This window comes from Zea mays, chromosome 4 (genome assembly GCF_902167145.1).
Source record: "Zea mays cultivar B73 chromosome 4, Zm-B73-REFERENCE-NAM-5.0, whole genome shotgun sequence".
NCBI classification, from domain to species: domain Eukaryota; kingdom Viridiplantae; phylum Streptophyta; class Magnoliopsida; order Poales; family Poaceae; genus Zea; species Zea mays.
This window is the reverse complement of record NC_050099.1, coordinates 98,597,980-98,614,409: the sequence shown is the minus strand read 5'-3', so window position 1 is coordinate 98,614,409 and position 16,430 is coordinate 98,597,980.

The following is a 16,430-nucleotide window of genomic DNA, read 5'->3' as shown; positions in this document are numbered from 1 at the left end:
AATGCAGCGCAAGAGACCGTATCTCAATAGTGTTGCCCTGAAATACAAAAACATTGAGTTAGTTATACCTCTGTTCCATATGTTGCCTTGTGCCAACTATAGAATTAACTGGTAAATTTGTACGTACTGCTTCTATGTCTGACCGCAAAGATCCTTCATCGCATTGATAAAATAGAATGTAACCCATAACATAAAACCCACAGTCATTGGATCCTGCTGCCATGTTAGGACAATTTGGGCACAAGTCAATTGTGAAGTTACCAAACTTGGGAAAGCATGTCCTGGGCCGTACATGTTGTATTGCTTTGTTTAATCTACTCATAATAACCTTAGCCCATGGTAACTTTCTGCCACATGAGCCCAAATGTGCAAAATGATAGTCCTTCCATGTAGTTCCACCAACTGTTGGCCCATATGGGTTGGAATCTAAAATATGAATGCACTTCTTGACCTTGTTGACAACATACAATGTCCAATGCCCCCTGCTTACCATGGGGACCATGATCTGACCGTGTAAAAAAAGCATAAAATGAACAGTGTAAATTACAAAAACATAACAATGTGATATGTTCCATTTAAAAGAAATTATGTTTGGATTATGAAATACGATGGTTACCGCTTTGCATTGGTCCAATTCATCTGTCTCAGGCAATGAATTGTCTAGAAGTGTGTGGAGTACAGATTCATCAAAAGGTTGAGGGTTGCGACTGTGGCGTTCCTGTTCCTCAAAGTTGAGTAGTGACTGCAATAAATGATATAAATGGAGTGAGTATACTTGGGTTCATCTAATTTGTATATGAATATGGTGTATGTAAGTTACGATAATTTACCCCAACATTAACATCAAGAATCAAACTGTTCGAACTCATGGAAGTCTGCTGATTTTTTGCATCATCAATAACACATTGGATGAAACACTGCATGAATACATTGTCGAGACACTTCCCATCGGCAAAAGATTCATATATATCAGAACATGTCGCTGAATATTCACCATAATCTATTATGGTCCTGGGGAATTTTTTATATCAATTAGAGAGGTCGCGTAAAACTACAAGCATATAAACAGATTTTGATTTAGTATGTACTTCATACCTGCTAGTGTCAGATTGCAGACCACACAAATATTCGCGTAGAGCTAACACAGTTTGCATCTCCGAATCAAGAGAAGCCTGACCAACCTATGGAGTGTTTGTAGCTGGATGGGTTTCAACAGAAACCTAAAAATATATATGAAAATATACATAAAAATCTGTAAACAATTTTGACAACTATAAAGAAAATGAAAATTACTGAGCTGACATAAAGTGGAATAAACGTATGTGGAATCAAGTGTCATAAACTGGCATAGAATTAATGAGCTGACATTACTGATACAAATCAAGAGACAGAAATATTCTTGCAAACTGCATAAATGTATGTGTAATTTATCATAGGCAGCTAACAGTTATGTAAAAACTGAATGCACATCTACTTAGCATACATGTATGTGCAAATATGCATAACACTGACTTGTATGATGCATAACCTATTTAGACTGTGAAGCATGACTGTACAAAATCTGTGAACAGTTTTGACAACTACAAAGAAAATGTAAATTACTGAGTTGACATGTTCAGATGGAGTCTGATCAAAGCATGGACCACTGTCGGGCAAGTCTGTTTCTGCCGCTTGTTGTACGCCGCCAGTAGACTAACAATCATGGTATAAATGGATTACAAATTTAGTAAACTGCTAATAACAATATAGAAAAACCACGAGGTGGTTTACTCATACCTTGATTTGCGGAGTCGCATCAAATATCGGCGCGTTAGGATCCATATGTGGTGTTGCTTTAGGAGTGACGTTTGTATTGGTTGGCATGTTCTTGCCACCGTCACCATGTTTACCCTGAAAAATTTGTAATGGTTATATGCTATTTAAAGAAAACAATGAATACAACCCTAGAATGAAAAATACAATTAATAAGAAAAACATTACCACTGTGGTTGTAGGTGTTTTGTTCTGTTTCGTTATATTTGTATGAACCAGTGGATTAATATCAGCTTCATCGGGGCAACTTTCTAATAGTACACGAATATGCTGTTGCCTTAACAGTAATTCATGTACCTGTGTGTCTGTAAACTGCGTATCCTACTGAGAAACTGGAGTAGACATATCGGGTACAGTTGGGGGGCCGGACACGTACATCCTTCTGTACGTGTCATGTAAACAAAAAAAACATTTTTTAAAATAATGGCATCAAAACGATATCGACAAATGATTGCATAACTTTTTTATATTGACGTAAAGACATTAAACTGACTAACTAGCTGTCTGGGGAAGAATATCATCTGATTTTGAAGTTGTTTTTTACACATCATAACCATCTTCGTTGTCCCCCGCCTCAGCACGGAGGACCTCATCAATTAACTCGCCAAAAACATCAGATAGATTGTATTGTTTCTCAACAATCTGCTAAAGAGTCTGTTTAATAACTGAACACGCCTTACCAACCTCCGTATCAAAATGTGACAGCTTCTCTATGAAACCCAGGCGGTGGCGGGATGGAAGCTGATTCAGCTTGCTTGATATCAAATCCCTGATGAGCGGGAGTTCGATGTGAATTGAGTGCTGTCCAGATGGGTCAGGACAAGGTACATCAAAAGTGTTTGTCCTGGTCTTATGCTGTTGTAAATTGAAAATTATTAAGTAAATATATAGCATATCACTGAATATTATGTTGAAATTATATGACAAAAAAATATATAAATAGAATCATGCCTTGAATTGTGCTTCAACGGGTGGTACAGATGTGTAGCAGGTCTCTGTGGAGCTTCGGAACTAAAAAAGGCGTGAAAGATGGAGTAAAACTTATACAAACATATTAAATTGATAAATGAGATTCATATGTTTAATGGAAAATGCAAAAAAGCATCACAAATATGCTTACAAACGGGCATAAAGGTATGTGAACGTTATCATATGCATGTAAAAAATTGATTGACACATAAAAAAAATATCGAACAATGTCCAAATGCTTCTTCTCCTTTGCGTATCTTGCCCTTGTCAGCTCTTGTCAGGGCTTGAATAATATTCCTATCAAAGTATTTGATTCGTGGTGTTCCACGTTTGTTCTGGGGTGCCGCTGAGTCATGAAGATGATCCAAATAATACAGCTGCAAAAATCATAACATGAGTCATTATGAGACATAACAAAAGCATAATCTACGTGTATATGGATTTTGCATACAAGATTATGGGTACATATAACAGACAAAAAAGGATATGCTTACAAGAATGACGATGGAACATCCATAGATGGTTGTGGAAACGTTTGTAACGCTCCTAGTATGCCACTTCTTGGCAGCTTGGCATAAATCATTGAAAATAAGCTGGCACCAGTCCATCTGGTGGAAACGATCCATCTCCTCGGTTAAAAGAACCTCATGGTTGGTTATTCCCCAGCTGGCAGTAGGGAACAACAACCTATTGAACAATATCAAGAAAAAGCATCTGATGCTTAAATCATCGTCAGACCATTTCCTCAGACGATCTTGAAGAGCTGTAACCCCAAAATCTTCTTTCGATAGACCAAGTTCAGCTCTTAAATTGTTGGCAGCAACAGCTTCATCGATGCCCAATGCAGTTCCTCCACCAGCATTCGGTAACCCCAAAATTAGGTGCACCGTATCCTTTGTAATTTTCAGCTCCTTCCCTGGGCCGGCTCGAATTGTCATGTCATTGTGGTCGAGCTTTTCCATCAGCCAAGCTAAATGTGATCTGCTGCCGAGTGCGTCCAGTCTCATATCAAGAATACTGGAAAATCCCCTCCGTGCAATTGCTTGGCGCTGTCTGTCATTTAATATCTGGATGCTTACTAATACATCTTGGGGGTTGCATATGACGTTAAGCCTCTGCTGAAAAAAAAGTATACAATGAATATCGTAAACATTTACATCTGCATAATCGTAACTCAATGTTTAACTCAAACATCAACACAACATGATTTCACGCATAAAATGATGTATTGCCATAGACCATAAATCTCTAACCTGTCGGGGGGGCACTACTTTCCTCCGCTTTGTGACTACCTTCTTCAAAACTTTCCCAGGACTGTCGTCCAAGTTACGCTTCTTGGATAATGGCATAAAGTCATCATTCTCATCAGCAGCCTGCCTTGTTTCGGGTCTAACAGTCTCCGCCGGAACATATGGGGTATGTCAACGTTGAAGCACTCTTGAGTAGACTGGATTATAATCCGTTTTGGATTAGAAGGAGGTCGGTCTACGTTCTTCATGTCTGATGTTCCTGCAAAATGAAACAACACATATACATAAAATACGTAAACGATAAAAAAAAAGATAAGCGCAAGTCAATTCAGTTCAGTTCATGACCATGCATTCCATTAGATCCCAACAAATCATGCAGCATCACTACTAAATTGTAAATTGCATAATTCTATCAACAAAGCAGCATAACACGATTTTGTAAATTGCATAAACGTGTGAGACTAAATGGATCAAAAAAATCTGCTCATATGCGACATCCAATTAATGTATAACCTGGTTATTTCGTGTGAGTTGACCCAAATTGAATAGCAAGATGTTTATGGCATAATATATTGATGTATGTATCATACTTCTGTCAACAAAGCAGCATAAACAGAGTATTGTAAACTGCATAAACGTGTGAGAGATTGCATAGTATACATTTGTGTCTCCGTTTAACTATAAATTTATAATGAACTGGTTTTTGATAAATCAAGCAATTGGCAAAATAATAAGGTGAAATCTATTTACGATTCAGATTGTAAGAGTTAAAGGTTGATGACTTACCAGAGTGTGGATGGGCCTGGAGGGCGGCTGAATTCGAGACACCTCTGCAGAGGACAACCCAAGGCGACGCGCGGCTGTGTCAAATGCGTAGGGGACTCGACGTTGGGGACGGAGCTCGCGACGGCGTAGGGGACTCGGCGTTCGGCCGCCACGGTGGAGAAGATCGAGGTTTCGGTCTCTGCGGAGTAGAAGAACGAAGGGGCGCACAACCGCCTCCGCGATTCCGGGTACCTTCCCGGAGACGAAGAACAAGGCCACGACGTGTATGCGGTGGAGAAGGCGAGTCCGGGTCTCTGCGGTGGTGAAGGAGAATGCGACGGCGGTGGAACGACGGGGGGAGAATCTTAATGCTCACGGCGGGCGCGGTGGACAAGAAGCTCACGGCGGCGATTAGTCTAGGGTTGGACGGGCGCGGAGGAGAAGCAGCATACGACGACAGATTTGGCTAGGGTTCGGCCGCCGCGAGAGTTACGGGAGAGATGAGCTGAAAAAATGAGAGGTCGGTTCCTTGATTCGTGGGTCCGATAGACGTAAGCTGCCCAGATTGCGGGGACATGATCTTTTCGTGGGCCTGGATGCCGCGAGACGTGCGCACACCAAAAGAGTGTAAATCGTAGCAAGATTGAGAATAACGCGTAGTTATAATTGACGTAACTAGGTAGTACAGTCAGCCAAAAAAGCGTGCGCGCCGGTCAGCGCACCTGGTCGGTTTCTGGTTGGAGCTTCCATTAGTTAGAGAGAGCCCAGTGCTCTAAATGCTATATATATATATATATATATATATATATATATATATATATATATATATATATATATATATATATATATATATATATATATATATATATATATATATATATATATATATATATATATATATATATATATATATATATATATATATATATATATATATATATATATATATATATATATACGGCGCTGCTAAAATGCACCTGGGTGCATTCTCTATATTGAATGCACCCAGGCGTAAGTCCTGTTTCGCGCGCCTCCCCGCCCCCGCCTCCCCGCCCCCGCCGTACACATATGCAAATCCTTTATGCATAAATATTTTATATTAAATATTTTAGTGAATGTTCCTAAATATATATATAATTCAGTAGAAGATAACTTTAATTAATATAAGATTATTTTTTATTTAATCTTTTATTAGAAGCACATTTATTTTAGGAGAAGTAGTTTCAAATGTAAGGAAATTCTGATTTGAAGATATTTTAATTCAAAACCTTTGGAGCATTTTTTTTCTAAATTCTGCAATAGTATTCTAGGGTGCTACAATTTCCAAGATCTAGAACAGTTGAGAAAAGGTCAAGTCGTGTATGAGTAACATAAACAAAATAAAGGATTTCCATACTCTTTGCTCGACAAATACCAAATAATAAGGAAATAAAAAAATTAGTAGCATAATTTCCATAGGACTGGAGTGCAGTAGAGTCAGCTACAAGAATACATGTCATCATGGTTCATTTAAGATGTGAGATATTTGAATGCTCCAAAGATACAGAGATCTATTGTCGGCGTTTCGAGACCGGGGGGTCCCTAAGCCGACGAGTGAAATGTCGCCGCGTGCCCCAGCCCAGATGGGTCGGCGCGAGGCCGAGCGCGAAGGGGGGAAGTGAGGTGGCCGGAGATGGGCGTGAGAGAGAGGTGGAAATCCCGCGGCCTTCGTGTTTGTCCCGCGTCCAGGTCGGGTGCGCTTGCACTAGGGGGTTACAAGCGTCCACGCGGGAGAGGGAGCGAGCGGCCTCACGCGAGCGCCTGTCTCGTCCTCGTCCCCGCGCGGCCAACCCTCTCTAAGAGGGCCCTGGTCCTTCCTTTTATAGGCGTAAGGAGAGGATCCAAGTGTACAATGGGGGGTGTAGCAGAGTGCTACGTGTCTAGCGGAGGAGAGCTAGCGCCCTAAGTACATGCCGTCGTGGCAGCCAGAGAGATTTTGGCACCCAGCTGGTGTGATGTCGTGGCCGTCGGAGGACTGCTGGAGCCTGGCGGAGGGACAGCTGTCGGAGCTGTTGAGTCCTTGCTGACGTCCTCTTGCTTCCGTAAGGGGGCTGAGAGCCGCCGTCGTCACAGAGTATGCGGGGCGCCATCATTGCCTATCTGGCGGAGCGAGCCAGATGGGACGCCGGTCTTGTTCCCCGTGGCCTGAGTCAGCTCGGGGTAGGGTGATGATGGCGCCTCCTGTTGACGTGGCTGGTCTGCGCCCTAGGTTGGGCGATGTGGAAGCTCCTCCGAAGCCGAGGTCGAGTCTGTCTTCCGTGGCCGAGGTCGAGTCCGAGCCCCTAGGTCGGGCGAGGCGGAGACCGTCGGCTGAGGCCAGGGCGGAGTCCGAGCCCTGGGGTCGGGCGAAGCGGAGTTCGTCGTCTTCTGGGGCTGAGCCCGAGTCCGAGCCCCTGGTCGGGCGGAGCGGAGTTCGCCGTCTTTCGGGACTTAGCCCGAGTCCGAGCCCTGGGTCGGGCGGAGCAGAGTTCGCCGTCTTCCGTGGCTTAGCCTGAGTCCGAGCCCTGGGTCGGGCGGAGCGGAGTTCACCGTCTTCCGGGGCTTAGCCCGAGTCCGAGCCCTGGGTCGGGCGGAGCGGAGTTCGTCGTCTTCCGGGGCTTAGCCCGAGTCCTGACTGCCTGTCAGCCTCACTCTGTCAAGTGGCACCGCAGTCGGAGCGGCGCAGGCGGCAATGTCTTTCCGTCAGGCCGGCTAGTGGAGCGGCGAAGTGACGGCGGTTACTTCGGCTCTGTTGGCTGAGGGGCGCGCGTCAGGATAAAGGTGTCAGGCCACCTTTGCCTTAAATGCTCCTGCGATTTGGTCGGTCGGTGCGGCGATTTGGTCAGGGTTGCTTCTTGGCGAAGACAGGGCCTCGGGCGAGCCGGAAATATGTTCGCCGCTGGAGGGGGGCCTCGGGCGAGACGGAGATCCTCCGGGGTCGGCTGCCCTTGTCCGAGGCTAGGCTCGGGCGAGGCGCGATCGAGTCCCTCGAATGGACTGATCCCTGACTTAATCGCACTCATCAGGCCTTTACAGCTTTATGCTGATGGGGGTTACCAGCTGAGAATTAGGAGCCTTGAGGGTACCCCTAATTATGGTCCCCGACAGTAGCCCCCGAGCCTCGAAGGGAGTGTTAGCACTCGCTTGGAAGCTTTCGTCGCACTTTTTTGCAAGGGGACCAGCCTTTCTCGGTTGCGTTTTGTTCCGGTGGGTGCGCGCGAGCACACCCGCCGGGTGTAGCCCCCGAGGCCTCGGAGGAGTGGTTTGACTCCTCCGAGGTCTTAATGCCTCGCGCAATGCTTCGGCTGGTCTGGTCGTTCCCTCATGCGAGCTGGCCGTAACCCGGGTGTACGGTCGGGTCCCAAGTTCTCGGGCTGGTATGTTGACGCTGTCAACGGTTCGGCCGGAGCCGGGTTTGCGAGAGCAGCCCCCGAGCCTCTGCACCGGGCGAGAGGGCGATCAGGGACAGACTCGACTTTTTTATATACGCCCCTGCGTCGCCTTTCCGCAAGGAGGATGGGGGGAAAGCGCCATGTTGCCCTCGGTGGGCGCCGAACATTGTGTCTCCGGTGAGCTGCAGGCGGGTAATCCGAGTGGACGTCCGTGCCCCGTTCGTTAGGGGTCGGCTAGAGGCCCGGAGGTGCGCCCAAAAGTACCTGCGGGTGATCTGCCGGACCCGGTCCCCTGGCGACGGGGTCCGAGGGTTCGATGCCTCCCTCTGATGGGATTCCGTTACAAGATCATTCCCGCTGGTCTCGGAAATGTCCTAGGGTACCTCTGGAGCGCAGCCCGAGCCTTGGTTATGTATCGAACGTACCTATGGTCATCCCTCGCTCTGTGTCTGAGGCGGTTGTGAACCCTTCGGGGGCCAGCCTTCGAACCCCTGATCAGTAGTGGGCGCGGAGCCCGAGTAGCCTGAGGCGGCCGTTGAACCCTTCCGAGGGGCCGGCCTTCGAACCTCTGACCAGTAGTGGGTGTGGAGCCCACACGCTCTGAGGCGGTTGTTGAACCCTTCCGAGGGGCCAGCCTTCGAACCTCTGATCAGTAGGGAGGCTCAGAGCCTGGTTCCTTCATGGGGGAGGATCCTTTTCGGGGTATCCCCCTTTCCCGGTCCCTGTTGCAAGAGAGAGAAAGAGGAAAAAAGGAAAAGGATACAAAATCGAACGACGCGGCGTACCTTTTTTTTGACGTGGTCATTACGGCGAAGGCGAAGCGTCGCTCGCTTCTCCTGCTAGAGGCGCCGCCTGTCCCGCCGCGGAGTTAATGCGACGGGGCGAGTGGTTCGTGGGGTGGCCGTTGCGCGTGCGCGAGCCGTTCGAGGAACGGAACACGGGCGCGTTGTCTTCACGCCGTGAGAGAGGGTTCTCTCGCTGTCCCCGGATGGGACGTGAGCTTGGCTGACGACGTGACCGCTGCTCCTGCCCGCTTGCCACCGCCATTACTGCCGGCCCATTTTTGGCCGCATTGACCATCGCGCCAGACTGGCGCTGCTGGGTCGTGCGCTGGGTCGCCTCGAGTCGCGGTATTGGTTCCGCAGTCGAGGAGGCACGGCGGTGGCGCAAGTGGCGGTGCAGCTGCATGCACGAAGCATTCGGCGCGCCGGTTGCATGACGCGTGGGCCTGGGCCTCCATGCCGGGCGTGTTGGGAGTCGGAGAAGTGCGCCCACTTGGCGCGGTTGCATGCCGCCTGCATGGCTGCCCACCCTTTCGCCCGCTGGTCTGGGCAAAAGTGGAGAGCCGCTTGTAACCGCTGGGCGGTTGTACGCACCGCGCACGGCGGTTTGACTTCTTCTGCTCTGAGCCGGCTTGCATGACGTGTGGGACCCAGCCCCCGCGCCGTAGGGGAGGACCTTGGAGTGTGTTGGAGAAGACTCAGCCCACGACGACTGGGGACGCAAGTAGGGAGAGTCGCCTTTAAAAGGAGGGTGACCCCCTTGGAATGCGACCATGTCTTCGCGCTCCCTTATGCATCGTGTCTTTCCACCTTCCAAGCCCCCGGATGGGGGATACCCGCCGTCTTTCCGCCTCGTCGTTGGAGGAACGCAACTCCGTGGGAGTTGGTACCTTTCAGCCATCGTTCGGCTTCAAGGATTTTCATCAGCCAGCCCGGCTGTCCCCCTCCGCCGGCGGTCACCCGAGACGGTGACCACCAGTCCCTGGGTGGGGAGAAGCAAGCCGGGCTGCGATCTTGGTCCCACCCTCAGCTTCAAGGATGTTCATCATCCTCGCTGGGGTGGAGGCCGGGCTGAGCCGGAGCTCTACCTCCCGCGCGGGTTCGTGGGTCGGCCTCTCCTTCGGCGTTCGAGGGAGAGGGCGCTCACTGGCCCTGCGGGCGGGTCGGACTTCGACAACGCGGGGCTGGTCGACGGCGGGCGTCGTCAGCCTCAGCGCGTCGGGCTCGTCGGCTTGGCTCCAGGTGCCCCCTCCTGCTGGAAGGCGGCTGCCGCGCCGTGTGCACGGGAGGACCGCCCAAGATATCGCGTGCTGCCAGGGCGGCGTTCGTGTTCTGGGGCGGTCCTGCCTTTGCACCGGTACGGCGCCTCCGCGCGGAGGTCGGTGCCCCACTCGTCCGGGAGGATCTGAGTGGGGATCTGCCGGAGAGCTGATGGCCCCTGTCGTCGGTGCCGAGGTGGAGGCGGCTCGAGAAGTCCCCGTTGCCGACGGGATCATCGCCACCATCCGCGCTTCGGGCCTCCGACTCTTTGTACTTGTCCTCGCCCCTCGAGCGTCGGCGTGGGCGAGGGCAAGATTGTAGGAGCATCCGCCCTGAGGCCCTCGCTGCTGCAGTTCGGCCACCCGGAGCGGGGGTCACTGTTGTTGCTGCCGGAGCGGGCGACGGTGAGCCACCCGTCGGTCTTCTGTTGCTCCGCAGCCCCCCCCCCCCCATCGAGTGGGGTTGTTCGTACCTGCGGAGGTGGAACCAGAGTTCCGTTTGTAATGGCACTTTGAATGCCAGTGTTTTTGTTCATTGTGGCTGTCGAGGCCTGAACATGTATGTAATTTCGGCATGGAGCCGTGTTTTTTCCTCATTTTCGAGCGCTAAGACTCGCCTGTTGGTTGTCTGAACCGCTTCACCAAGCGTGAGTCGCCCCGTGCAAAGGTGACGAGTGAGGTATCCGTATCCCAGAGGCGTAGGAGTCCCTCGACTCGGTCAGGCTTCTCTTGCTCAGTTAAAGGAACCCCTCGGCCGCTCTTCGATGAGCCGAGGCCAGGGGTAGCGGTGTCAGCGCGAACAGAGGCAGAGTTGGCCCGAAAAGAAGACCTGGTCGGCCGGAGCCTGGCCGGGTTGTCCGTTAGCGGGATCGACGCCGGAATTGACCTGCCGAGGCCTCGGGTCGGGCTGATGTCCACGGGGGACAGCAGGCCGAGGCCTCGGGGTGACCAGCCGAGCCGCCTGCCCGAGCCAGATTCTCGGAGAAGACCCTGGCGGCGATGGCCCGGGCGTGGCGATGACGTCGTCCTTCAGAGTGGAGATCTTCGGACCGCGTCGTCGTCCGAGGCTAGGTCGGACCTCGCCGAAGGTGTTGTCGACGCCGAGGGTGCTGCTGCTCCCTTCAAGCGTCAAGATCCGAGCCTGCAGGATCGGATTGTCTTGTAGCGTGTGTTTCCTGCGGCCGCCGAGGCCAAAACACACCCTCGCCGTGTTGTAAAGCTGCGTCTCTTTTCCTCTTGTTTCGAGTACCCAGACTTTTTTGTCGGTAACAGAATTGTTTGTGCGAGCCAGAGTTGCTTCTCACGGAAGGTGACGAGTGAGGTATCTGTATCCCGGAGGCGTAGGAGTCCCTCGGCTCGGTCGGCCTTGCCGCTTACGCGCACTCTTACCCGTTCATGGGGTTCTGTCACCGACGCAGTCGAGAAGGCTCGAAGAATCGCTCCGACAGAAGAGCTTCCGAGCGTGAAGACTTGTTCGGTCCGCAGAATCACTTATCCGAACGTGAGTTACTTATCGCAGAAGGTGATGAGTGAGGTATCCGTATCCCGGAGGCGTAGGAGTCCCTCGGCTCGGTCAGCCTTGGCTGCTTACGTGTACTCCGTCGTTTTCGGGGTCCACTTTCGAAGTAGTCGAAAAGCACGAAAGACATTCTGACAGAAAAGATCTTTTTTCGAGGAAAATTTCGACGCAGAGGGGGTTCCCCCCTTTTAGCCCCCGAGGGAGGGTCGGGCTTTGCCGAGGCAAGGCTGACCCTTCCTTGATGACTAAACTTTGCGTGGGAGCGAGGTATTTGAACAACTTGAAAACATCTTAAGGGTAGAAGCGACGTAGCTGTTGGATGTTCCAAGCGTTGCTGTAGACCTCGCCCTGACTGTTGGCCAACTTGTACGTTCCGGGCTTCAGAACTTTGGCGATGACGAACGGCCCCTCCTAGGGGGGCGTGAGCTTGTGCCGCCCTCGGGCGTCTTGTCGCAGCCGAAGCACCAGGTCGCCCACCTGGAGGTCTCGGGACCGGACCCCTCGGGCGTGGTAGCGTCGCATGGACTGCTGGTACCGCGCCGAGTGTAGTAAGGCCCTGTCCCGAGCCTCTTCCAGCTGGTCCAGCGAGTCTTCTCGACTAGCTTGGTTGCTTTGGCTGGCATAGGCCCTTGTCCTCGGGGAGCCGTATTCCAGGTCTGTGGGCAAGACGGCCTCGGCCCCATAGACTAGAAAGAACGGCGTGAAGCCCGTGGCTCGGCTCGGTGTTGTCCTCAGGCTCCAAACCACCGAGGGGAGTTCCTTCATCCATCGCTTGCCGAACTTGTTGAGGTCGTTGTAGATCCGAGGCTTGAGCCCTTGTAGAATCATGCCGTTGGCACGCTCTACTTGCCCATTTGACATGGGGTGAGCTACGGCGGCCCAGTCCACCCGGATGTGGTGATCCTCGCAGAAGTCCAGAAACTTTCTGCCGGTGAACTGGGTGCCGTTGTCGGTGATGATAGAGTTCGGGACCCCGAAACGATGGATGATGTTGGTGAAGAACGCCACCGCCTGCTCGGACCTGATGTTGTTTAGGGGTCGGACCTCGATCCACTTGGAGAATTTGTCGATGGCGACCAACAGGTGCGTGTAGCCCCCGGGTGCCTTCTGCAAGGGGCCGACGAGGTCCAGACCCCACACAGCAAAAGGCCAGGTGATTGGTATTGTCTGCAGAGCCTGAGCGGGCAGGTGGGTCTGCCTTGCGTAGAACTGACACCCTTCGCAGGCGCGGTCAATTCTAGTGGCGTCGGCCACCGCCGTGGGCCAGTAGAAGCCTTGTCGGAAAGCATTCCCGACAAGGGCTCGAGGCGCTGCGTGATGGCCGCAAGCCCCCGAGTGTATTTCTCGCAGGAGTTCCTGACCTTCGGCGATGGAGATGCATCGCTGGAGGATGCTAGAGGGGCTGCGGTGGTAGAGCTCCTTCTCATCTCCCAGCAAGACGAACGACTTGGCGCGCCGCGCCACCCGCCGAGCTTCGGCTCGGTCGGAGGGTAGCTCTCCTCGGTGGAGATATTGCAGGTACGGGGTCTGCCAGTTTTGATCAGGCGTGACCCCGCTTTGCTCCCCCTCGACGCGCAGCGTCTTGCCCTCGGGGGCCGAGAGTACCTCGGGCCGAACCGAGGGTGCCTCGGGCCGAGCCGAGGGTGCCTCGAGCTGTGCCGAGGGTACCTCGAGCTGTGCCGAGGGTACCTCGGGCTGGGCCGAGGGTGCCTCAGGCTCGGGCGTGTCGTCGATCTTGACGGAGGGTTGATGCAGGTCTCGGGAGAAGACGTCCGGGGGAACCGTTGTTCGCCCCGAGGCTATTTTAGCTAGCTCATCCGCAGTCTCGTTGTAGAGCCGGGCGATGTGGTTGAGCTCGAGCCCGTAGAACTTGTCTTCCAGGCGCCAAACCTCATCGCAGTAGGCCTCCATCTTCGGGTCGCGGCAGTGGGAGTTCTTCATGACTTGGTTGATGACGAGCTGCGAGTCACCGCGAGCGTCGAGGCGTCGGACCCCTAGCTCGATGGCGATCCGCAATCCGTTGACCAGAGCCTCGTACTCAGCCACATTGTTGGATGCCGGGAAATGGAGGCGTAGCACGTAGCGTAGGTGCTTCCCGAGGGGCGAGATGAAGAGTAGGCCTGCGCCGGCTCCTGTCTTCATCAACGACCCGTCGAAGAACATGGTCCAGAGCCCCGGTTGGATCGGAGCCGTTGGTAGCTGGGTGTCGACCATTCGGCCACGAAGTCTGCCAGGACCTGGGACTTGATGGCCTTCCGAGGGGCGAACGAGATTGCTTCGCCCATGATTTCCACCGCCCACTTTGCAATCCTACCCGAGGCCTCTCGGCACTGGATGATCTCCCCCAGGGGGAAGGATGACACCACAGTTACCGGATGAGACTCGAAGTAGTGTCGCAACTTCCGCCGTGTCAGGATCACCGCATACAGCAGCTTCTGAACTTGTGGGTAGCGGATCTTGGTTTCGGACAGTACCTCACTGACGAAGTAGACTGGCCTCTGAACGGGCAATGCATGCCCCTCTTCTTGTCTCTCGACCACAATCGCGGCGCTAACCACCTGAGTGGTCGCGGGGACGTAGACCAAGAGGGCTTCTCCGTCAGCTGGGGGCACCAAGATAGGCGCCTTCGTGAGGAGCGCCTTCAGGTTCCTGAGGGCTTCCTCGGCCTCAGGGGTCCAAGTGAAGCACTCGGCCTTCCTTAAGAGGCGGTACAGAGGTAGACCTCTTTCGCCGAGGCGTGAGATGAAGCGGCTCAGAGCCGCGAGACATCCCATGACCCTCTGTACGCCTTTCAAGTCCTTGATGGGCCCCATGCTAGTGATGGCTGCGATCTTCTCCGGGTTGGCTTCGATGCCCCGCTCGGAGACGATGAACCCCAAGAGCATGCCTCGGGGCACCCCGAAGACACACTTTTCAGGATTGAGCTTGACGCTTTCGCCTTGAGACATCGGAATGTCACTTCAAGGTCGGAAAGGAGGTCGGAGGCTTTCCTCGTCTTGACTACGATGTCATCGATGTAGGCCTCGACCGTGCGGCCAATGTGTTCACCGAACACATGGTTCATGCACCGCTGGTACGTCGCGCCTGCATTCCTCAAGCCGAACGGCATGGTGACATAGCAGTACATGTCGAAGGGTGTGATGAAAGAAGTCGCGAGCTGGTCGGACTCTTTCATCCTGATTTGGTGATACCCTGAGTAGGCATCGAGGAAAGACAGGGTTTCGCACCCAACAGTGGAATCCGCGATTTGATCGATGCGAGGCAGAGGGTAGGGAACCTTCGGGCATGCTTTGTTCAGACCAGTGTAGTCTACATACATCCGCCATTTCCCCCCTTTCTTTCTCACAAGCACAGGGTTGGCAAGCCATTCGGGACGGAATACCTCTTTGATGAACCCTGCCGTCATTAGCTTGTGGATCTCCTCGCCTATGGCTCTGCGCTTCTCCTCGTCGAATCGGCGCAGAGGCTGCTTGACGGGTTGGGCTCCGGCTCGGATGTCCAGCAAGTGCTCGGCGACATCCCTCGGTATGCCGGTCATGTCCGAGGGACTCCACGCGAAGACGTCGGCGTTCGCGCGGAGAAAGTCGACGAGCACTGCTTCCTATTTGCGATCGAGTCCGGAGCCGATCTGGATCTGCTTGGAGGCGTCGCTGCTGGGGTCGAGGGGGACGGCCTTAACCGTCTCCGTTGGCTCAAAGTTGCCGGCATGACGCTTCACGTCTGGCACCTCCTTAGAGAGGTTCTCCAGGTCGACGATGAGGGCCTCGGACTCGGGGAGGGCCTCGGCGTACTCCACGCACTCCACGTCGCATTCGAACGCGTGTTTGTACGTGGGGCCGACGGTGATGACCCCGTTGGGGCCCGACATCTTGAGCTTCAGGTAGGTGTAGTTGGGGACAGCCATGAACATCACGTAGCATGGTCTTCCCAGTACCGCGTGGTAGGTTCCTCGGAACCCGACCACCTCGAACGTCAGGGTCTCCCTTCAGAAGTCGGAGGGTGTTCCGAAGCAGACGGGAAGGTCGAGTTGTCCGAGGGGCTGGACGTGCTTCCCGGGAATGATCCCATGGAAGGGCGCAGCGCCTGCCCGGACGGAGGACAGATCGACACGCAGGAGCCCGAGGGTCTCGGCGTAGATGATGTTGAGGTTGCTGCCTCCGTCCATGAGGACCTTGGTGAGCCTGACGTCGCCGATGACGGGGTCGACGACGAGCGAGTATTTCCCCGGGCTCGGCACATGGTCGGGGTGGTCGGCTTGGTCGAAGGTGATGGGCTTGTCGGACCAGTCTTGGTAGACTGGCGCCGCCACCTTCACTGAACAGACCTCCCGGTGCTCTTGCTTGCGGTGCCGAGCCGAGGCATTCGCCGCTTGCCCACCGTAGATCATGAAGCAGTCGCGGACCTCGGGGAACTCTCCTGCTTGGTGATCTTCCTTCTTATCGTCGACCTGGGCCCTGCCACCCTCCGCGGGTGGCCCAGCCCTGTGGAAGTGGCGCCGAAGCATGACACACTCCTCAAGGGTGTGCTTGACGGGCCCCTGGTGATTGGGGCATGACTCGTTGAGCATCTTGTCGAAGAGGTTGGCACCTCCGGGGGGTTTCCGAGGGTTCTTGTACTCGGCGGCGGCGACAAGGTCCGCGTCGGCGGCGTCGCGTTTCGCTTGC